Here is a 24,974-nt window from a genome sequence, read left to right as displayed (position 1 = left end):
GAGTTCTTGAAAACCAGATTCATACCTATAATCCAAGTGACAGAGTGTTAGGAGCCATTGAAGCTTGAAATTGTCCACACGTTTAAGGCTGGAGCATGATCATCTCAAGAACAGAGTGCCTTGGGCAAGCCATATGAAGAAGGTGCTTTAACCCAGAGAACACCTAGCCCCAAGACAATCTGAACAGTGGGTTGCCAGGACAACAGGGTGTCATGTGAGTTAAATTGCTAAAAGGTACAAATAAAAGCCCTTACAGTGAGGGACCAGCTCCTTTCCCCCCATCAGGAGAGTGAGGGCTTCACCTGACCCCAGCTTGGTTTCTTCTTTATTTTCCAGTCCTCTTGCAGTCCTTCACCCCAAGAACCTCAAGAGCTGCATGGATCGTGGCAACAGAGTTTACTGGGTTGTGGACAATAACCACCAACAGTGCCTTCTAAATCATGTTGGAAAAGATTTTCAAGATCACTAGTATAACTTATAGCACCTTCATTAAACATGAAATAAGAGGAATTGTACTTGGTGATAGATGTGTTACTGTAACTCAAATTTAACATAAGTCTAGAATCAGAATCTGGCTCTTCAAAAGGTTGAGAAACTTCCATTGGATCAAAACCACCTTCTGTGGCCAATGACATTAAGTTTATCCCATCAAATATGTTTGTATCAAGGCCATACAGAAGATCTTGGCTTGTTAGAATCCTCATCTGAATGTCAATAAGTGGATGAAATCCTGGAAGGGCTTGAGAATTCAACTGCAGAAATGGTTTGTGCCTGTAAAGTCCCTGCTCTTGGATCTCTTCTAAATGTGTTGTTGACACAGTAACATGGTTTCATGAAGATTTCCATCATGACTTATGGCTTGATAAATTTTACATTTATACCCTACAGAAACTATCTGGAAAAGACAAAGTATCTTCCAATGAAATGCCCTTCAGAGTATGTTCAGGCTGTGATGAAAGAAGCTGAAATAAGTTTTCCAGAGAGAAAGATATAAGCCTCTCATTTCTAGATTTAGTGGTCTTTCCTACTTCTGGGTCAGGTTTATCTGCTGTTGTGTTTTCATTCTTATTCTGCTGCTGTAGTGATTTCGCCTGAGCTGATGCTGTTTTTACATTCTGTCAGGAACTTCAAGCCACAGATTCACACTTCTCTCTTAATACCTCATTTTCTTGGCTCCCGTGTCCACCAGCGACCAGTACCTGCACAGTGGACTCTGCATCTGCTTTCTCCTTCACCTTAGCTGCCAAAGGGCTGCTGTGCACAATCTGAGGCCGCTGTCCACAGGGACACGACTCCCCAGGTGGACAAGGAAGGGGCCCTCAGCAGCATGTGGGCCCAGTCCAAGTCTCTGGCCGCCATGCCACGCACCAGCCACATGTCCACCTGATTGCATGGAATGAAGGTGATCCTGAGCACGTGCACCTCCTGGAGCAGGTGACCCTCGTCCAGCGCCACGGGGTCCGGCTTCCAGGCCTTGAGGTGCAGGTAGCCAGAGGGCTTGTACCCACCAGAGGCAGAGAAGGTACTGATCGAGTGGGTGGGGCCGGGCACGTACGGCTGTCAGCTGGTCCTGGAGCACAGCATGTGGGAGCAGCAGGTAGAGGTCCAGGTCCAGGTCCAGCATGAGCCCAGCCAAACTCAGTAGAATAGTGAGGTACAGGAGGCTGCCCAAGGTCGCCCCCTATGGCTTCAGGAGCTATACCTTGCTCCTAGCGCCAGGGCCAGCCCTGCCACTCCCGCAAGTTTCAGCGCTGCTCTGGCTGTGGTGCCGTGTTTGGGTCACCAGCGCCACAGACACCTGAGAAGTTGGGAAGTGGACAGTGCGTCAGGGCGAGCAGCGGTCGTCGAGGGCTCCCTGAGCTCAGCACAAAGGCACTCCCCCTTAGCAGGCTTGGTGCGTGATGGGGTCAGGCTTAGAGCGAGGTGGAGGAGGGGCCACCTGCAAGCCAGCCCGCACAGGTGCATCATACACCGGGGCGCACTGGACTACCTTATCTGTTATTTTTCCATAGGCTTCTGTCAATATAACACGTTTTCTCAAGAGAGACTTTCCTGACTACCATATGAAAAACAGCACTCATTCAAATTCTTTGTCTCCCTATATTTTATTTTACATAAAAACTTATCCATACTGAACCTCAGATATATTTCATGCATAAATATACAGTAACATAAAAGTACAGCTGATTATAAGGTCCTTGAACACACATTTTATTGACTTTGTTCTGTTTTATTCATAACTTCAACCCAGGAGTGCTCAACAAATATTTGTTGGAGGACTTGTCTATTTCTTTTATTGTTTCCTTCCCTAAATAAAATGCAATCTTGAGGAGGGTCAAGACTTGGTTATTTTTAACTTTGATTCCACATTGTATAACAGAGCCAGCAGATAGTAAGTACTCGACAGTTGTTTATAAAATGGAGAAAAATGGTGAATAATGGAATCCCACAATATAGTAGGCCTTCAACTGTATCAAGCAAATCATAAAAAAATATAAAATGAAAAAAAACCAAGACATTATCAGAACATAAACCTAAATTTTGCTCAGGGAGTCAGCAGGATATTACAGAGAAAGTGATATTTACCCTTAGAATATCAGGATGAGAAGTGGTTAGTTTGCCTAAGGAAGTGAAAAAAACAATATTCTAGGCAGATGAAACAACACATGCAAAATTTCTGAGGCAGAAAAGAAAATGGCAAGTTTGATAAAAAAAAAAGGCTAGTGTATATATATATCAACACACTAGCACCAGGAATACACAGGTAATTAAATAAATGAGTTTTACTACTCACTGCAGTGAAGGAGAATGCATGCCACATGAAACCATGGAGCATTTCAGAAAGATCATGCTAGGGGAAAATTACTATAGGATTTAGGCTTTGGTTGGGTAATTCTGGTATTTATGTTCACCAGGAAAACAACAGGGCCTACTCCTGAGTTAAAAGCTCCTCGATTAACAACACAGAAGCCTAGTTGTGGCAGATTAGGGCCCAAATATCAAGGACTATTTTCTTTCATACAACTAAAGTGCAAAGAATTTGGAGAAAAGTGAACCAGCCCTCCTTCCTGATAAGCAAGCAGCAGGTGCACCAGGTCAGCATCTTCTGAGATCCAGTCATGTTGCAACTTGGGAGGTTGAGCAAGAAATCAATGAGCCCTACTTCCTAGTAAGCAAGTGGTGGCGCCAGTGAGCAGCGCGTGTGCCAAGGAGAGAACAAGTCAGCGTCCATGGCTTGCAGACTGAGAAACAAACACACCCCCCCACCTCTGCCCCACCCCCAATTAGCAACTGGATGGTGTGGAGGACAGCCAGAGTTGATAGTGAGGAAGGCGCACAAAGCAACTAAATTCTTGTATTGTTGGGTTAATTATGCTGACCTGGGGCCAAAGTCTGAGTATCTCTTGAATTGGAGACCCTATACAATATAGGAAATAATGGGGGATTTCCTTCTATCTTCTCTTTGAAGGCAAATATAGTTTTCACTGTTTTGCTTTGTTCTGATGGTTTTGCTCTATTCAATATTCCACTTTGATTGGTTTTATAATAATCTGGTTTTGTTTTGATTTTGCTATACCTGATTGAATGGACAACTATCAGTGAAGATAACAAGATATACTATGGCAGCTATTACTGTTATCCCAGTATCCTGCTCTGAAGTTCTGTATCCATTTCACTGCATTGTCTTGATTGGCTTTGTTCTGCCTTGTTTTGTTGTATTTTACTGTCTTCAAAATAAAAAAAAATGAATTTGGAGAAAAGTGATACAAGAACCTAGGGAAGGAGAAAGGGTTGGGCCATGTTAGAAAGGAGGCTTATGTCAGTAAAGTTATGCGGTGGTGGTACATGCCTTTAATCCCAGCATTCTGGCAGGCTGAGGTAGGAGGATTTCATGTTGAAGTACAGCCTGAGACACTTAGGGATTTAGCAAGATTCTGTCTCAAAATACAAAAAAGCCTAGGGATATTGCTCAGTGCAAAGGCCCCGAGTTCAATCTCCAGTATAGAGATGGAACAGTAGAGAGATGATATGTACTTAAACCTATGTGTCAAGGACTATGGAAGATCTGAGATTTTAATCTCTTGAAAATTTATAGGTTACATTGACACAGACTGATAGATGCTGGCAGAAGATAAGACTTAGATCACAGACAAAATTTTATTACTGGCAGCAAAAGCAGTAGCCAGAACTTCATGTGGAGGTTCTGTGCACCCTCTAAGTCTCCTAAGGACAACGAAGGTGGACTTACCTGAAAGTTTATATATGCAGAGAGTTGGGAATAGTTGTGGGAGACCTGAGGCTTTCTGGAAACAATTCTGCTGTTTGTTAGAGCTATCAGCTTATCTCTCAAGGTTGCTCACTACAAATAGATCATGAGAAGTCTTCCATTAAACAGTGATTGGGGCTTTGAATTCATGGCCTACTCAGTGAAGCATGAAAGAACACTTAGGGTCTATGGTGAATTTCTTCTTCTAACATTGTGCCTTAAAAAAAAAGGTTAATATTTGGGAAACTGGTACATCAAATGGAGAAAACAGACACTGAATTGCTGTCTTCTGCCATACATGACTCATTCTTATCAGCCTACAGACACGTTAAGTAATTTCACCTGTGTTGATCCCATTCCGACATTTTTCTCCTGAAAATGCTCCATCCTACACCCTTTCAATAAAGCGGTAATATATCCTGTATAACTCCAATCAGATGAGTAAATACAGGGATGATGAAGATCTGATGAATGAAAAGAAGTTATCCAACTCCATGAGGAAGAAAGGAAGATGAGCCTAAGATGATGATGTTGTGGGCTGGTTGATAGGATTATTTCCAAAAGATGAGAAGTATAAAACAAAAAGAGGCCTTTATTCTGAGAACACGGAGAAAGATGACTGGCACCCTGGCTGCTGAAGTCCGGAGATCTCTCTCGCGGACACGTGGTGTGTGGGGGGGTGAGAAGAGCCTAAGCTTAGGGTAGTGCCTTAAGGCCATTAGAGATGCACAGGTATTTCATTGGCACACGTTTGGCACCAGGGGCAGATTCTGAAGGGTGGAGGGAGATAGAGTTACACATAAATCTCTAGGGGCAGGGGAGACAGTAGCTCCCTGATTTTGGCTGAGGTCTTTTCTGGTTACAGTGTCCCATGTGGGCCAAAACCCTTTCATATCCCGTCTTATGATTATTATGAAAAGGGGTGAAGATTTCTCTCTTTTACTATTTCCTGCTGGCAGGGGGCACTGTACTGGAGCCTAGGGGAGTCAACAGGATGACGCTTGATGCCCAGGTAGACACTGATGCCAGGTGTTTTAGCCAGGACAACTTCACTGGTGAATGTACATATGTCATATTGGAAAAACAAAGAGACATGAGGTTATGAGGAGACATGGCACTGTCATATTTAGGGACCCAGGTGAGGTAGAGGGAAAGGTGCCTTTGATTTAGACATGTTATTCCATCAGGATGACATTGAGGTAGTATCATTATCACGGTGAGGTAGAATTCTGAAAAATAAGTGTGAAGTTAGGAGGAGTGAAGTTATGAGAGGTGATTACTTCCCCCACCTGAAAGCATAAAAGATAGGAGGGTAGGTGTGTAAAACTTGTCTCCAGTCCAGAAGTTGAACTGGAAAAAATAGGGGGAGGAGGGGAGTCGGTGGCTGTACCAGTATAGGGAAGGTAAGGGCTTAGGCTTTCAGGGATGTCACATTTAACCAGACAGTTATCACATAGAACATTATGAAGATGATCTTACGCATGATGTGGGAGTCTCTAAGAAAGACTGTCAAGAGTCCTGCTATAAAAATTATCATTAATAGAACATAAGCGATTAGGAACCAAATTGGATAACAAAACATGACTTAGCCTGTTAACTGTGGCTGCGAGGCCTTCGTGAAATGGAGACCGTGGGTGACAGCAGATGAGATGACCACTCAGAATGATCAGATTTAGGGCTAGGAGGGCACCTCTTAGCCTGACTGATGTGAAACCAGGATGAGAGTCCAGCAACTTTGACTCCTGTAGGGGTAGCCAAATAGACCAGGTAGGGGCCACTCCACCTTAGTTGTAGTCCTGTGGATTTAGAACATTTGAGATAAATTAGATCTCCTGGGGATATGGGAGGATCTGGTTTGGCCTCTCCAGAGGGTTGTGGAAGGGAGAGATCAGCATGTTGTCGCAACAGGTGTTGGAGAAAGGAGAGGACTGGGACATAGTCAGCCAGGGCAGGGAGATTTTGGGGAGTAGGAAGATTGTAGAGTAAGGATTGCCTGCCGTACATAAGTTCAAAAGTAGGAGCCCGGGAAGTGCCCTGAGCTTGGCTAAGGCTAAGGGCAAAAGTTGAGGCCAAGGTTGGTGTAGTTCTAAAGTGAGTTTTGTAAGGTGTGTCTTTATGAGGCCATTTGCCTTTTCTACTTTCCCTGAGGATTGTGGATGGTATGGGATGTGTAGGTGCCAGGTGATGTGTAAGCTTGAGGATACCTGTTGAGTGATCTGAGAAATAAAGGCGGGACCGTTATCTGACTGAATACTCTGAGGCAGACCAAACCTTGGAATGATTTCTTGTAATATGATTTTGGTAACTAAATCAGCAGTTTCCCTGGTTGTGGGAAAGGCTTCTATCCATCCTGAAAAGGTAAAAACAAAGGTGAGAAGATATTTGAGAGTCTTGTGGCAGGGCATGTGTGTAAAATCTATCTGCCACTCCTGACCAGGGGTGTGTCCCCGAAACTGATGGATAGGAAAGGAGGGGGGTGCCATACATCCCTGAGGATAGTTCCTAGCACAGAGATAACAGGTGTGAGTAATCTTAAGAATGATAAATTTTAGAGAAAGGTGTGTGACTATTAGGGGGAAGAGTTTGTATAGGGCCTGTGATCCTATATGAAAACTGTTGTGTAAGTCAGCGATGATGTCTGAGGCCTGTTGATGTGGGAGAACAAGTTTAGATCCCTGAAAAATCCATCCCTGAGTGTTTTGTGTGTAACCTGGTTTATGAAGTAGTTGTAACTGTTCTGGTGAATAATTAGGCTGAGGTAGACTGTTTGGGACTAACAGGAGAAGATGAGAAGGGCAGGGCCCTTGTGCAGCTAACTTGGCTTGTGAATCTGCAAAGGCATTGCCTTGAGCAAAAGGATCTGTAGAGTTTTGTTATCCTCTACAATGAATAACTGCTGCCTGCTTTGGAAGTTGGGCTGCCTCTAGAAGTTTAAGGATAAGGGGACCATTAATGATGGGGGTTCCCTGAGTGGTACTAAAATTCTCTTCTTGCCAGATAGAGGCATGAGAGTGTAAAATGCTAAATGTATACTTTTAGTCAGTGTATATATTTATAATCTTGTCTTTTGCTAGTGTAAGAGCCCTTGTAGGGGCAATAAGTTATGCCCTCTGGGAAGGGGTCCCAGGTGGCAGTGGACTTGGCTTTATCACTTTTGACTGGTTAACTATTGCGTATCCTGCCTTTTTTTGGTTCTCTGTGTTTGTTGAACTGCCATCTATGAGCCATGTATCAAAGGCCAAAGACAGGTGTGCCACTGATGTGAGGGAAAGGGGTGGGAGTCATCTGTAAAAACTCATTACAGTCATGGTGAGGATGGCCCTCTGAGGTGGGAAGTAAGGTGGCTATATTAAGAGGATCACTAGTTGCAACAGAGCTGCAAGGGTCTTGAGAGAGAGCTAAGTGTACCTGTTGAAGGCGAGAAGGGGTCATTAGGGCAGGAAGCACCTTATGTGAGATAAGGTCACGTAGGTGATGAGGTGAGTGTACTGTAATAGATTGCCCTAATGTAAACTTCTTAGCTTCTTGTGTCAGAAGGGCTGCAGCTGTAAGAGCTCAGAGACAAGGAGCCCATGCTTTTACTGTGTGATCTGTTTTGACAAGTAAGCTACTGCTTGAAAAGAAGGTCCCTTTTTGTGTCCTAGTACACCTATAGCATTGTGGCCCTGACAAATAGTGTATAGGATGAAAGGTTGGGTGGGATCAGGAAGCCTAAGAGCTAGAGCTTTTAGGAGAGCCTCTTTTAATTTTTGAAAGGAGGCATGTATGGGCCTAGTAGGGTCCAGGGGTTCTTATAAGGGACCCTTAGCAGCTTGTAGAGGGGTTGAGCTAGGGCTGCAAAGTTAGGAATCCAGAAACAAAAGAAATTAGCTAGACCTAGGAAAGATGTAACCTGCTGTTTAGTTGTGGGCACCTGGAGATCACGAAGAATTGCCTTACAATCTGAGGTGATGGAGCCAGTGGTGGGGGTGAGAGCGAGACCTAGGTATTTAACCTTTCGGGAGGCTATCTAGGCTTTAGCAAGAGAGACCCTGTTTCCACGACTAGCAAGGAAATTAAGAAGACTAGCTGAGTGGTGTATGGCTAACTTATGGGATGGAGAACATAATAGGAGGTCGTTTATGTATTGGAGAAGAACACTAGGTTTGAGATCAAGTTCTGTGAGGTCAGTAGTGACAGCCTGACTAAAGAAGTGGAGGCTATCTCTGAACCCTTGGGGGAGCACTGTCCAAGTAAGGTGTTGAGACCTGAGAGTGTCTAGGTCAGTCCATGTAAACGCAAAGAGGTTTTGGCAATCAGGGTGTAGGAGGATATTGAAGAATGCATCTTTAAGATCTATAACTGTAAAGTGAGTAGTGGAGGGAGGGATATGAGAGAGCATGGTATAAGAATTTGGCACCACTGGGTGAGTTGGGTAACAGCACTGTTAATTACCCTAAGGTCCTGTACCAGGCGATAAGACCCATCAGGCTTGAGTACCAGGAGAATGGGAGTATTGTGGGGTGAATGGGTAGGTTTAAGAAAACCTTTGTCTAAAAGCCGCTTAATTATGGATTTAAGTCCCCTTAAATGTTGGGTAGCTATGGGGTATTGGGGAATGCAGGGAAAAATTGAGGGATCCTTGAGACAAATTAAAACAGGCATGGCATGTGTAGCCAGAGTGGGATTCGATGTGTTCCAACCCATGGGGTCAACCAGAGAAGGAGGAAAAGTGGGGAATGGCTTTGCAATGCATTGTGAGGCTGTTTGGAAGATTAGGGCTGTGGAGAGAGAGAAAGTGAAGGAAAAATTAAGCTTTTGAAGAAGATCTCTACCTAAAAGGGGTGTGGGACGTGCTGGGATTACTAGGAAGCTATGGGTAAAGAAAAAAGTCTGGAATCTACATGGGATAGGCCCAGTCTGCAAAAATTGATTCGGCTGTCTGTCAACGCCCACCACAAAAATCATGGACTTACTACAGGGTCCTGAAAATTCAGGAGGTACACTATAAGTCGCCTCTGTATTCACAAGCAGAAGTATTATTTTCCCTGAGACCTCCAGAGAGACTCGGGGCCCCAACAAGCTTACCAGAGTGGGGACTGTGAGCCCTGAGCCCCATCAGTCTTCCACAGCAAGTCTGAGCAGGTCAGTCAGTGACGAATCTGGCATTGATGAAGTCTTCTGTGAGGGCGAGGGAATAGAGGATGGCCTAGCCACTCGCTGGCAGTCAGGACAATCGCTCTTCCAATGTCCTTTAATGTTGCAATATGGGCAGGGCCCAAGAGGAATGCCAGGGTTAGGGCAGTCTTTTGCGCAGTGTCCTTGCCTGCTGCATTTGAAGCATGGTCCAGGTAGGACTCAGGCAGCCACATCTTCTTGTGGATTTTTTGTCTTGGGAGCTCCGAGTGCCACTGCTAAGCAGTGGTCACTCTGACCACTGCTAAGTGGTCAGACTGATATTTAGCAAATTTAGTTTTTGAGCTTGCTTTTCCTCTTTTTGAATCTTATCTCTATTGTTGAAGATATGGAATGCTAATTTAAGTAGATTCCCTTGTGGAGTTTGAGGGCCATGTTCAACCTTTTGTAATTTCACATGAATATCAGGAGCAGACTAAGAAATAAAGTAAGAGTTAACAACAAGCATCCCTTCATGAGAGTCTGGGTTTACATTAGTGTATTTAATTAAGGTTTCCCAAAGCCATTTTAAAAACACAGCCAGGTTTTCACTAGCCTCCTGGACCTGTTCTAAAAGCTTGTTGTAGTTAGTATGTTTGTGAGCAATCTTATTAAAGCCCACAATCAGACACTCAATCACCTTTGTAATTTTTTTGAACCTTGTCCATTCTGATAGTTCCAGTCAGGATCTTGGTCTGGCACAGTTACAGGCCCAGGGTTGTTTTCAGTGGTGTTTGCCCTATGCCTGCGATCAGCTTCTTCTTGAGCTACCTGCCACAGCTGATTTCGCTCTTGTGAGCTAAGGGTGGTATTCAAAATCACATAAACATCCTTAAAATGCAAATCATAACAATTAGTAATAAATTCAAATTGCCTGATATAATTCTGTGGGTCAACAGAGAAGCCACCTAATTTATGGGTAATCTGGGATAGATCAGAGAGGGAGAATGGTACATGGATATTGACCAGCCCCTCGGGGCCAGCTTGTTCTCGAAGTGATAGCAGAGCCTGAGGAGAAGAATGTGGAGGAGAGTGCCATTGGGCAGCTATCCGACTGGTAGGCCCATGTGAGCAATTATCTGCAGAGCAGCTATAGAGCAGCTGTTGCTCACCTTGGGATGAGGAATCACAGGCAAATGGCATCGCACTGTGTGCCTTGTAGCGAGAGGATTGTTGCTGGCAACCATCATGTGAACCACAACAAGGTGGCTGTTGCTGTTCACAAGAGGAGCCACAAGGGGTCGCCCATTGACTGTGAGACCCAAATGAACATGGTGCCACCCTGTTGCCATGGCGTCCTGTCGCCATGTGACCTTCCTGAACATGGCGGCAACCTGTCGCATGGTGGAGGGCTGCCGCATGGCGACTGTTCCCGGTGCAAGCTGGAAAAATCACACTACTTGCCGGAAGGGCACAACAAACGTGATCTAGTGTGGTGGGCAGGCGGCAAGAAAGTGTGAGAGGGCAGAGCAGAGCTTCTGGGAGAGGCCTGTATGGTGGAAGGCAGAGGGAGAGAGGATCGCACAGTAAGAGGTAATTTTGGTGCAGAGGGACCAGGGGCAGGGGAAGGGGACGGCGGTGGGAAGCGAGATAAAGATGAGGAATCAATTTGGGGATATTCGGGGGGTGGTGTGGGCCAAGAAGAAAAAATTGAAGGGACATCATCAAGCATACCCTGGGGACAGGATGAAACAGGTTGGGTCATGGTGGAGCTAGTTAAGAGTATTTGCGTGGGATTACAGGACTTAATGAGAGAGGGGTGTGTTCTCAGAACCAGGAATTTCTCAATGTATGGCAGCTCTATCACCCTGTCACTGGCTTGGCAAAAATCATACAGTGTTTGCAGGGTGGAGACATCAAATGTTCCTTCCCTGGGTCAACACTTGCCGAGGAGTGGGTATGTGGGCCAAACTTCCTGGCAGTAAAAAGTTAATAGTTTAGTTTTATGGTACTTTTAATTTTTAGGGCACGTTAATTGGAAATTAAGCATCGTAAAGGCGTTTTTTGGGAGTTAGAAAATATGTTTCCCATGACTGGTTCAGGCAAGAAAAAAACCGTGGTCCAGAGAATAAGCCGTCACTGGTTCTGTGGCGCCCCATGGCAGGGCTAAAGTTCCAAAAACTCGTATATTCTAATCGTCACTGAGAAATTTACGAGTGGAGTTTGTGTGAGTCAGTAGCAGTTTTGCCGGCGAAAGCGCGAGGCTTCTAAGGGAAGCAAGGAATTTTTTCAGTGTGGGTCATCCAAAAATCTCTGCTTTGGTCTATCAGACCCCAAAGAACGTGAGAGATTTTAGAATGTGGACACAGGCTAGGCCAGAAAAAAAAAAGCCCTGCTCAGGGCTGTCCTAAGGACATGAAAATGCCAGAGACCCATGCAAATGGGGGAGAACAGTCCACTGGGGCCTGGCCTACTGCCATGAGTTTCCCAGAGCATGCTCACCTGAAATCAATCTGTTTGGTGGTGCATGGAGGCGGCCGGCAGCAAGTAAAATGCCTCTTGGGAGAAGAAAAAGTGCAGAATTAAGCCAGGATGTTATCCAGTTCGTGAATCAGCTGGGGACTCAACTGGGTGTGTGTCCCTGGAGTCAATCGCCTGCCAATTGAGTCACAGCACCAAATGATAGGATTATTTCCAAAAGATGAAAAGTATTTCCAAAAGATGAGAAGTATAAAACAAAAAGAGGCCATTATTCTCAGAACATGGAGAGAGATGACTGGCACCCCGGCTGCTGAAGTCTGGTGATCTCTCTCTTGGACACGTGGCATGGGGGAGGTATAAGTAGCCAAGGCTTAGGGTAGTGCCCTAAGGCCATTAGAGATGCACAGGTATTTCACTGGCACACGTTTGGCACCAGGGGCAGATTCCAAAGGGTGGGGGGAGATAGAGTTACACATAAATCTCTAGGGGCAGGGAAGACAGGCGCTCCCTGATTCTGGCTGAGGTCTTTTCTGGCTACAGTTTCCCATCTGGGCCAAAACCCTTTCACTGGTCACGTGAAAAATGCCTGTGTCTATGAGCATTGTTAGTCTGTGGAAGCATGAAAATGCTCCCATACATGAACTATATGTATAGACAGAAAGGAGGTCAGGTGCAAAGTGGACTGTAGCTAGAAGAGGGTCACTGATACTCAGGCCTGGCTCTTGGAAAAATCCTCGTCTTGCACTTCTTATGGGAGGTAGAGGTATATAATGTTCCTATGGTAGTGTCAGAGGAACTCAGGCACTTGACCTTGTTTCTGGGAAGTACTTTTACCTCACCAAGAGCAACTTTTTAATTGTGCAAAGGGGTCCATTATTGGAATGCTAAGCATGTGGTAATTGTTTATATCTCTTATAACCCAAAATGATCCTCAGCTCCCACCTTGAGTTTCAAAAATAGGGCAAAACTTGTTTTTAAAAAAGCAGCACTGATTTAGTTTTATCCTGGGCCCAGCAACATAGTACAGTTGCAATTTTTGCAAAAGCCCTGTGTGTCTCCCCCTATACTTGCAGACTTTAAGCATATCTCACAATTTACAAAGTAAGGGGTTTGGGTGTGGACTGGGAGATAGGCTAGTGGGGAAGATCCTGCTTTCCTCAGCAGAGAATAGAGGAGTTTAGCAGCAATTAGCAACCTTAGTTATCTTATTTTAGCACCACATCTGTTATTTGTAGAGGGCAGCAATGGTTAACATAGCAACTAGATTGGGACCCCAGGGATTTACACTTCTAGAGGAGAGCATTGATTAACATAACAATTAGGTCACCCAGAGGGAGGAGGAGAAGGGACAAGGGAGAAGGGGGAAGGGGGAAGGGGGGAGTGAAACATATATACAGAACAGTTAGGGTCACATTTACAGATATTTTGGTATAATACAAATATAACAAAGTTGTTTTTTCTAGTATACAACATTCCCCACTGATTTTAGTCCATGAGTCAAATCATTGACTCATAGGTATCTATTTATAACCTTGCATGCATCTTTAAAATCATAACCTTTTAAGATCTTTGACATAGTTTATCAACTTGTTTACACAAAGGTCTTGCAGCTGTCATTATTAAAACTGTTAACCAAAAGGAGAAAGAAAACCAATATTTAAATTTACTCTGTTTCATCATACAAGTAACAATTTTTAAAAGTCAGACAGAGGCCTCCTTGGGGTCTCTATAAAGGAGAACACAAGATTATCATTTACATTTGGCAATTTTAAGCTTTAAAGAGTCCTTGGAAGAAATGACAGTCCACTTATCCAGAGGTTGATCACCTTTGGAAGCCAGGACCTGCTTGAAGTGGGAATGATGACTCCAGGTAGGCATTGGCTACTTTGACAGTCTATTGCACCTCAAGAGATTCATGTGATGTCGCTTGATAAGGACCAGTGGTGTCTCAGGCTCTACAGCAGGGCGTTTGTCATCACAGTGGGCAGCAGCGAAATAACTGGTAGATGGAAGTTAGAACTGGCTGAAAAGTCTGGGTGGGGGGACTTAAGATCTTGATTAGTTAAATCAGATAATTTTTCTTTAGAAACCTTAAGGATAAGAGGAAGAGGTCTCTCATATAAAGCCTCAAAAGGGGAAATATCTGAAACATAGGGGGTACATTGCACATGCAAAAAGATAAAAGGAAAGAGACTCACCCAGTCCTCACAAGATTTTTTAAAAATTTTATTTAAGGAGAAAAAGAAAAAACACAAAAGGGTACAAGTTATACAGAATTTCAGAAAAAATAAACAGTAAGAAATCACTAGTTAATATATTATGTTATTGTCATCTTAGAAATAGTTGTTCAAGTTACAAAATTAAAGCATATAAAGTGGACAAACAGTGAGACTGCAAACAGTTCTGTTCAGTGATCCAACAAAACTCAGTAATATGGTTATCTATCTTATACGCTTAAATATACATGCAGTTATATAGTTTAGAGCACTTTCTTTTCCTCTCTTTTGTATAATGACAATTACACATTTTGGGTTTTATTACTCCTGCAGTTCTTATTACTTTTTTCGAAGAGAGTAAAACCAAATGTGACATAACAGGACAGTCAGTCAAATCAAAAGGATGGACATAATACATAATGTAAAAACAAAATACAAGGTGATCAATGATGGTTACCATAATGCCTCTTGCTATCTTAAAAAGAATTGCCTATATCATCAGTTATAATAAAATTGAAAAAAAAGTAGAGAATAAAGCGAAAACATTGGAGACATCACAGGACTTCAGAAGAAGACAATAATCAACCAGAATGGGCGTCATCATGAATCTTATTGTCTTCACAGTGGTTGCCTATACTTTTGAATTTGGTACTATCAAGCAAAACAGAATAGAGAGATTCAGTCAAAACAAGACAGTGAGAGCAATAGAGGGTTTCAAATCAAGTTAATAGGAAATCAAAGTGAGTTACTATAATATATCCTGCTTTCATTCATTTTTCCTTTAATTAAAAAGATAAAAAATAAAAATAAATAATAAAAGAGGAGATTAAGATAAAAGAGGGAATAACAACAAAACAACACAGGTCAAAACATAACCATTTAAGCAAAATAGTGTTTCACCACAAGATATCCTGACATAAATGTAGTTACCATAGTGTCTCTTTCCTTGAAATCTTTGAGTATAACTTCGTATACTGTAGAACCAAACAAATCAAGACAATGTAAAACCACTCAAGAGAATGATAGTATCACAGGGTATTTAGAACAAACTATCAGAAAATGAATAATGGTTTTTGTATAATTTCATTGTCTATAAAAGTTTTTGTTTATATTATCACATATAATACAATATAATAAGATACAAAATGTTAAGACCAATGGAGACAGAAGAACAAAAGCTTGATGGGACTTCAAAGCAAGATGATACTAAATCAGCACTAGCTATTATGATGTCTTGTTTTCTCCAAAATAGTTGTTCCTACCATCCAACCTTCTCTGCCTCATTTCCGTTGAGTTCTTTTTCTGTCATTAGTTGTCAGTTTGTCTTCTTCATTTCACTTTCTGCTCCATTCATTGTGGCCTCTTTGCCACTGTTTCTGGAATCTTGGTATTTTTCTCTTTTAGAATATCCTGCAGTATTCTCTGTAGAGTTAAATTGGTGGTTGCAAATTTCCTTAGTTCCTCTTTATCCTGGAAGCACCTTGTTTTTCCATCAATTTCTAGGTACAGTTGTGCAGGATATATCAATCTTTGCTGGAGGTTATTATCTTTCAAAGCTTGAATTATTTCCCCCATGCTCGTTGTGATTTGATGGTTTGTGCTAAGAAGTGTGCTGTAATTCTGATGGGTGTTCCCTTGTAAGTGATCTGTGTCTTGTCTCTGACAGCTTTTAATATTCTGTTCTTATATTGGATTTCTGGAATTTTGATTATTATATGCCTGGGTGTAGCTCTGTTTGGGTTGTAGGTGGCGGGGGTCCTGTATGCCTCACACATCTGAGTATCTTTACCTTTTGCTAAATTAGGGAAATTCTCTTGGATTGTTTCTGTGAATAGGTTTTGTAGTTCATCTGTTTGTGTCCCTATTTCTTCTTTTATGTTCTTAATTCTTAAGTTATAGATCCTCTTATCATCTTCTAGCCTTTGTATTATTGCTGTTTTTTTCCTTGTTATCTTTAAGAAGTTTTTCATTTCATGCTTCCACATTACAAATCTGCCTTCAAGTTCAGATAATCTATCCTTAGTTTCTTTCAAGCTGTTATGCCAGCTTTCAATAGAGCTCTTAGTTTCCTGGTAATCTCTTTGAACCTGCTTCACGTATTATATGTTTTCTCTATTTTCTCTCTCAAAAAATTCTCCCCTTTTTTTCTGTTCTTCCATTCCACCATCTGTTTTTTCTTGGGCAGTGATTAGCATTTTTCTAACTATTCTACTTATATCTTGCTTTATTTCATTGAATACTTCACATTTGAACTTGTCTATGAGGCTCTGGAGATATCGCTTATGTCTATTGGTGCTGTGTCTGATATTGCAAGTTTTCTTTCCTCATTCTCCTTTGCATTTACCTTTCCTGGATCAGTGTTCTCAGGATTGGGGGCCAAGGACCCTTTCTTGTTGCTTCTTCTCCCCATACTTTTTGGTCCTTCCATACAAGCGTATATAGGAGGCCCAGTTTTTTTCTTTGTTGGTTACAGTTTGTTTCAATCTGCCAGCTAGGTGTTCCTCTCCACTGCAGTGTACTAAGGAGACACAGACCTGGGCAGCCCCTGCTGGGCCCACCCCTCCAGATCAGTCAACCTACTGAAGGCTTCACTGCTAGGGTGCACCACCGGCGCTGGGACCTGGTTTGGGCAAGCCTACTGGCTCTTAGTCAGTGGCGTCACCTAGGCCAAGCACTCCCCACCAATCCTGCTTGAGAGGGGAGTATGTGACTAAAGTCACTGCAGCGTCCTATTCTGGCTAGTCTGCCTGGTCCCAGAATGTGCTCTTTTGGAGCCTCCTAGTCTATGGAAGGGAGCCTGTTCCTCGCACTCACTGCAGGTGAATGCAGGGCTCTCCGCCAGTCCCGCTCTCAACTCTGTTCCCCGATTCCAGCTCTCAGAGCTTTCATGTGTCTCTCTTCCTGTTGTGTTGATTTGGACACAGCAGTGGCAGCAGGAAATTCAAATTGTGGCTTCCAGAGGTGTGTGTTCCAGCTTCCACACTGAGATTTTATCTGTTCCAGTTATAGCACCGGGATTGCATTTCAAGTTGGTTTCTCTGGGCTTAGTTCGTCCCTGGGTCGGCAGGGTATATCTCCCTTTGCTTAGGACTCCTCACACCCCACCATTCCTGGACTTTTTTTTGGTCTTTTTCCTTTTTATCAGTACCAGGGATTGAACTCATGACTGCCTGCTTACAAGGCAGGCTTTTATGCTGCTGAGCTAAAGCCCCAGCCCCCATTCCTGGATTCTAAGCTGGGTATCTCAGAGAACCTCCATAGCTGCTGTTATATATCTGCCATCTCTCACCAGTTTTTAAGGCCATTAATAATTATTGTCTTTAAAATCTGACTTATCTTTTTTACTTGCCTTGAACTTTGAGGCCAGTAAGCACAATGGAGTTTCCAGTTGATCTGCAAAGCTTAGGTTAATTTGAGTTATCTGGGGTATAAAAGCTGGGCCAGTGTCGGACCCTATGAGTAAAGAGAGGTCAAATCGGAGAAACTGTTATCAGGGCTGACTCACACTTAGTAGGCAATGCCTTACCCATCTAGTAAAAAATATCTATCATTACTAATAAGTACTTATTTCTTTTTGAATTCTAGGCTTTCCCATTTTTGTAAAGTCTATTTCTCAATGTTTTTTAGGCATAGTCCCACATAGCAAGTGGTTTCTATTTGTTGCAGTTGTTTTGGGTCTACCAATTGGCAAGGAAGGCATCTGAGGCTCACAGACTGGGCGAGCTTTGATATTAGCACCCAGGGATCACTTGCAAGTTGAGCTGCCAGATGTAAGTCTTTTTAAGTGCAAATAGGCTCTGACAAAGTAGGTGGGATCAGCCATAATGTCAAGGTTATCTCAATCCCCACTGATATTGTGGCTGCCTTTTGGATGGTGGCATCTGCCAAATTATTTTTTGTATAACAAGGTCATCTCCTGCCCAATGGGCTGTACAGTGGATAATAGCAACTCTCCTTGGCATCCAGATGGCAGCCAACAAGTTCAAAATTTGGAGAGCATTTTTTTATCTTAGTCCTGGCTGAGGTTAAGAGACCTTGCTTTTGATAGATGGCTCCATGCACATGTACAGTAGCAAAAGCATATCTACTGCATATCTACTGTAAGTGCTTAACCCAGAGTATCTCTTTTTTGGTGGTCACTGCTGCTCTGGGCACTTGTTTGCCATCCTGGATGAAACTGCTGCCATTGATGAAGTAGTTATCAGCATTTCCCAAAGGCTGGTCAGTAAGATCAGCCTGTAGATTCTGCTGTGTTTTGAGGAGATCAGCACACTCATAGAGAGGTGCACTCTGAACTTCAGGTTCGTCGTCAGGCATAAGTGTGGCTGGGTTTAAGGCTGAAGAGGCCTTGAAAACCACTGACTCTGGATCTAGGAGCAGGGCCTGTAGTGTAGAATTCTGGCGTTGAGAGCCACTTTTCAGGAGGGGTTTGATAAGAGCCTCTAAACTGTGGGAGGTCACCACATAAATCTTTTGTCTAAAAGTGAGTTTTTTAGCCTCTTTAAGTAACATTGCCACAGCAGCTAGCATTCTCAGCCAGGGGGGCCATTCTCCTGTCACTGGATCAATTCTTTTGGAGAGGTAGGCTATCGGCCTCTTCAGGGTCTCAAACTCTGGATCAGTCCTGTGGCTCCTAGAAATTTTTGCATTTGCCTTTAGTCACAGGGACTGGAATCTGTTGGATGGCTTGCATCTGCTGGGAGGAAAGATTATATATATATATATATATATATATATATATATATTTAATGGAGAGTCCAACAACCAATGTAGTCTTTTTGCCCAGCAGAAACCTCTTAAGCCTGGTCTTTAGGGTCCTCTCGGTTGTCAAATATCTTTTTTTTTTTTTTTTATTTAAGAGGAAAAAGAGAAAAACACAAAACAAACCAAAGCGGCGTAAGGGTACACGCAATACAGAACTACAAAACAAAACAAAAAAACATAACACTAAGAAATTACCTGCTAGTAGATTACACACTATCTTCTTGAAAATAGTTCCTCAAATCACAGTATCAAAGAACACAAGGTGGACATTCAAACAGGGAGACTGCAAACAGCTGCGTTCAATGTTCCAAAAACATTAATAAAGTCAGCTATTTAACACCCCCAAACACACTTGCTGTTATATCCGTTAGAGCTCTTTTTCTTTTTTTTTTCCCCTCTCTTTTTTACAACAAAATTTACACATCTTGGATTTTATTACTCCTTAGTGCTTATTACTTTCTTTGGGGGGGGGGGGAAGAATACAGTCAAATATGGCAAAACAAAGCTGTCAGTCAATACCAAGGATAGACATAGCACATGGTGTAGAACAGAGTACAAGTTTATCAACAATGGTTATCAACGTTGTCCCTTGTTTCCTTAAAAAGAATTGTCTATCTTATTAGATATTATAAAGTTGGACAAAACAGTAGAGAACAAGACCAATAAAACTTAGGCATTGTAAACATTACAGGACTTCCAAAGAAGACAATAGTCAAACCAGAATGGGTATCTTAGTGAATCTTATTGTCTTCAAAGTAGTTGCCTATGTCTTCAAACTTGATACTATCATATAGAATGGAACAGAGTCTAATCAGTCAAAACAAGATCGTGGGAGTACTACAGGACTTCAAAACAAGTTAATAGGAAATCATAAAGAGTTACTATTTATATATCCTAATTTTTTTGAATTTTTTCTTTAATTAAGACAAACATAAGAAATGACTAAATAATTTTTTTTGAAACAATAAGGGGGAGATTGAGATAAAACAGGACATAACAATATAACAATAGAGGTCACAGCATGACTGTTTCAACAACCTAGTACTTCACCACCTTATAACCTGACTTAATAGTAGTTACCATAGTGTCTTTTTCCTTGAAATATTTGGATAAAACTTCATATACTCTAGCTTCAAATATTTTCATATCAAGAAGCCCAGAATAAAGCCTTTCTAATTAATGAGTGAAAAGTTTATAAGGCTTCAAGGCCACCTAATGGGGAATCATGATTACCACATATTTTTATATATTTGAATCATTATTTACATTAGGGAAACTATTCGGTATTCACACATGCGAGATTGATTTATTTCACTAATGAGTATGGTCTCAAGCTGCGCCCATTTATTGATAAATATCTCAATGTGATCCTTCTTTATAGCTGAATAATACTCCATTGTATAGAAATACCACAACTTTTTTATCCATTCCTCCGTTGATGGGCACTTGGGTTGTTTCCAAGATCTGGCGATTACAAATTGTGCTGCTATAAACATAGGTGCACATATATCACTGTGGTATGATGCTTTCAGTTCTTCTGGGAATATGCCTAGAAGTGGAATAGCTGGAATAAATGGGATTTCCAGTCCCAACTTTTTGAGAAATCTCCAGACAGATCTCCACAAAGGCTGTACCAGTCTACACTCCCACCAGCAGTGCAGGAGAGTTCCTTTTTCCCCACAGCCTCTCCAGCATTTGTTGTCGGTTTTCTTGATCCTGGCCATTCTTTCAGGAGTGAGATGGTATCTCAGTGTGGTTTTAATTTGCATTTCTCTAATGACCAATGATGATGAGCATTTTTTCATGTATTTATTTGTCAAATATCTTTTAAGTAACCTCTAATAACTGACTGAAGGGCATTTTTAAAAATCCCTCAAACTTTTGCAATTTTTGTCTAATATCTGGGGCTGACTGAGTTACAAAGAGAATAACTGGCAATACTGGGGAACCTCCTTACCTCTGGTTGTTCAATTGGGGTGGGACAAAAGGAAAACATGGTTCTGGCATTCCAGATCAGAGAGCAGGCTTCATCTGGATGGCACACTGCTTTTTGTCCCAGGGTGCCATGTGGCAGGCCATTGTTTTCCTGAAATTACATACTTATTAATAAGTGAAAACTTTATAAGGCTTCAAGGCCACATAATGGGGAATCATGATTACCATATATTTTTATATATTTGAATCATTACTTACATTAGGGAAACTATTCGGTATTCACACATGCGAGATCGATTTATTTCACTTATGAGTATGGTCTCAAGCTGTACCCATTTATTGATAAATATCTCAATGTGATCCTTCTTTATAGCTGAGTAATATTCCATTGTATAGAAATACCACAACTTTTTTATCCATTCCTCAGTTGATGGACACTTGGTTTGTTTCCAATATCTGGCGATTATAAATTGTGCTTCTCTTTTTCCTTTTAAATAAAATTTAAAAAAAAGAAATTACATACTTAACAAAAAAGGGCTTTTTCATAGGTAACAAAATTGTGCTGCATAATCTCCCAGATGTCTACAGTACATGCAAGAGCTTGTATTTTATCTCTATAATCACCAATCACATTAGGCACAATAGTTATTTCTTTTAAATTTAGATCGGCTTTTTTCACTACAAGATGAGTTTTTCTTTTTAGCAATCAAAATCTCATCTCTGTATTTACAATCTATAACATTCCTGAAAATTCTCCTCAATCAAACTCACAGTATTGCAAATTAATCTGTTGGGCTCTTTGCTCTTGATAGCCATGCCACAGAAAGAAAGCATTTTTTTTACATTTTAACTTTAAGACAAAACCACCTCTTTTTTATTTTACTTATTACCAGTTACTTTTTTTTGCTTTTTAGACAACATTAAAACCTTTAATAAAATCCTTGAAATCACCTTTTTAGTAGTCTAAAACATATTTAATCATTTTATGTCTTTTTACCACAATAAAATTCTACATTTACAAAAACTATAACCTTTTTAACTGGCTCAAGTACAATATGACCTGGCTTTACTTGGTAAAGTTAATATGATTTTTAAAAACCATAAATATACATATATATGTGCACACATATTTATATTTTAACCAGAAAGAAAAATACTTTTTCAAAAGGCAGGCCGAGGTTGCAAGTAATCAATTGAGGACTAAAACATTAAACAAGGCACCACAAGACAAGACCAACATTAAAGACACAAACAAAGGTTTTTCTGTCCACAGTTTGGTGAGCTAAAGGAAATAATTTTTATTATGAACTTTGAGTCCAATGAGACACATGGATCCTTCAACAGAAATGGGCAACTAGCCCCTAAGTTAGTAACAAATTCAAAATGTTCAAATGGGCAACCCCCCCCCAAAGTTAGTAACAGATTTAAAAAGGCAGACAATTCCAAAGTACAAAAACACTGAAATAAATACACATGGGCAAAAGACCCCAAAGTTATGGACGGGCTGAAGCCCCAAACGGCCGAAGGCACACACATTACAAATAGGCAATAGCCCCCCAGATTCCGGTGCAGAAGGAGCCCTAGCTCATGTGCAGTCATTGTGCGCATCCAATTACAAATGGGCAAAACCCCCACATGGGCTGAATCCCAAACAAAGTTACAAATGGGCCCCAAAAGCCCTAAAATACAAAAGGGGAAAAAAGGCCCCCAGAAGTTGTCTCATTTTATCTGCAAAATGTATGCACTCAGATTATAAACAGGCAAAAAAAAAAAAAAAAAAAACCAAATACAGATGTTTAGCCGATCAATTGGTGAAAAAATAATTTAGGGGGGTCCCCCATTAACCCCAAGTGAGCCCCCAAATCTTGTAATCCACAAAGGAGCCCCCAAGCTTGAGTTCAAAAAATGAGGCAAAAACATATTTTTAAAAGCAGCGCTGATTTATTTTAACCTGGGCCCAGCGACACACTACAGTTGGAGATTGCAAAAACTCAAATACTAAACATGAGAAATATGGTATCTGTGCATCATTTGTTCTTCTGCTTATTAAAGCACTCCCTGGATGCTCCCATTTTGTATTCTATAACTTTCTCTCCAGTATCTTTCCTCTACACTTGCCACCTTTAAGTACGTATCACAATTTACAAAGTAAGGGGGTCCTGGGCTTGGGTCAGGAAAACTGTTAATGAGGAAGACCTTTGTTTTCCTTAGGAGAGGATAGAGCAGTCTAACAGTAATTAACAACCCCTGTTAGCTTATTTTAGCACCACATCTGTTATTTTAGAGGACAATAATGGTTAACATATCAATTAGGTAAGATTTTACAATTCTTTACAGAGGAGAGCATTGATTAACATATCAATTAGGTCACCCAGAGGGGGAAAGAAAACACATATACAGTATGGCCAAGTTAGAGGTATTTTGGTATAATATAAATGTAACAAAGTTCTTTTTTCTAGAGTACAATATCCTACTGTTCAAGGTCATTGACAAGGTCTGATTTTTCACACTTCTGCCTCCTGAAGGTGTATGCTATTGCATGGTGCACAGAGTTAGTCACTGCTCCAGATACTGGCATGCTGGGAGTCTGTTAAGTAGTTATGTGAGTTTTTGGAAACATTTTTGGGGAAGTATCCAAAGATAGGTACTAACTTTACTGCACTAACTCTATACTAGTAATTTTTAAAAATTATTTTTCTATTATCCTATTGTGTTTTAAAAAGAAAATACTGAAATTATTATTGCATTAGTTATGGGTTTGACATTTTGCATGTTCCACTTTTTGAGTACTAGGCAAAATCACTAGCACTAGGGCTAATAAAAGCTTTTTGCTGTTTTAGTTCTGAGATGCCCCAAACTGTAAATTTACATGTAATAAGAAACCCTTCCAAGACAGTTGATAGTATAGAAACAAGGCTCTAATAGTACTATGACATGAAAATACGTCAGCATCTGATTCTGATGAGGACTCAGGAGATAAAAAAGGTAGAACAATAAGTAATCTGCCAGGTTCTTTGTTGTGTACAACTATACATTTTTATTCAAGATAGCTCTGACACTGAGTCTGACTCAGATGGTTCTTCATATGCCCTTGAAGATGACTCTCCTGATGAATTTCAGTCTGCATCTACTGTGCAGCAACCTCCACTATCAAGAAAGAGGAAAGTGACAAAAATTGTTCACAACTGAAAAAAAGCTGACCTAACTGCCCAACTCATAGCAGGTACAGTTACAGAACCACCAGTCAATTTCTTCACCACCAAACTCGCACTGAAATTCTTGAACTTTTTCTTGCTGGATTCAACATCAAATACTCCAATTTACATGCTTCAAGTAAGGGTGTACATTTGGCTTGACCATCTCTAAATTCAAATGTTTTTAGGTAATATTTCTTTTCTGAATGGTTTCACCTCAGTTCCTAGAAGGTGTATGAATTGAGAACAGTGAACAGTTGTGCACAGTATACTGGTTAGTGCTGCCATGAGAAGTGGCTGCTGTGAAAGTGTTTCTCCTAGTTTGCATGTTGCTGACAATGAAAATCTGGATCCAATGGTTACAGCCTCTCATAAGTAAACTGAACGAGACATGTATGAAACTTGTTCCAAATGAAACGTATTTCAGCTTTGCTAAATTCATGATTCATTACTTTGATTGTCATTCAAACGATTTATTTGGGGAAAGGACTTTTGCTTTTTCTATAAATTTTGCTGTGGTGCCACATGGTTGAGCTACATTTGGTGGTTTTAGCTGTATCAAGGTAAAAACTCAAATACTAAACATGAAAAATATGGTATCTGTGCATCATTTGTTCTTCTGCTTATTAAAGCACACCCTGGATGCTCCCATTTTGTATTCTATAACTTTCTCTCCAGTATTGAACTTCTTGATAAGTGCAGTTTAATGGGTCATCAGACAATAGGTACAGTGAGAAAGGATCGTACTGACAAAGCTTCAGTGGAATCAGATGTAATTCTAAGAAGAAAGAAGCATACTCAATTATTGAGTTGATGGCAAAGGCAATGTTGTCTGCAATGTTGTTGCCTTATCTGGAGCTGATATTGACCTTTGTGTCTCATCAATTGCTATTCCCAAAAACTGTTAAACAAGATACAAGTTCAGCATTCAAAACATGATCAGAGTATGTATCCAGTTTAGGAAATGTATAGTCAGAGCTGATGAAAACATTGCTAAGTACCAGGCATCAATCAGTTGATTGT

The 24,974-nt window shown here is 41.3% G+C and overlaps 1 pseudogene; it reads right to left on the bottom strand.

Moving 5' to 3' along the window:
• Positions 1-365: 365 nt before the first annotated feature.
• On the bottom strand, positions 366-1,624 carry LOC100733740 (nuclear factor erythroid 2-related factor 3-like; annotated as a pseudogene).
• Positions 1,625-24,974: the final 23,350 nt, after the last annotated feature.

The sequence above is a fragment of the Cavia porcellus genome, unplaced genomic scaffold, assembly GCF_034190915.1.
Source record: "Cavia porcellus strain 051 isolate PalLab524CR breed Dunkin Hartley unplaced genomic scaffold, mCavPor4.1 scaffold_3, whole genome shotgun sequence".
Taxonomy (NCBI): Eukaryota; Metazoa; Chordata; class Mammalia; order Rodentia; family Caviidae; genus Cavia; species Cavia porcellus.
Note: the sequence above shows the minus strand (reverse complement) of the source record. Positions and strands in the feature narration are given on the sequence as shown.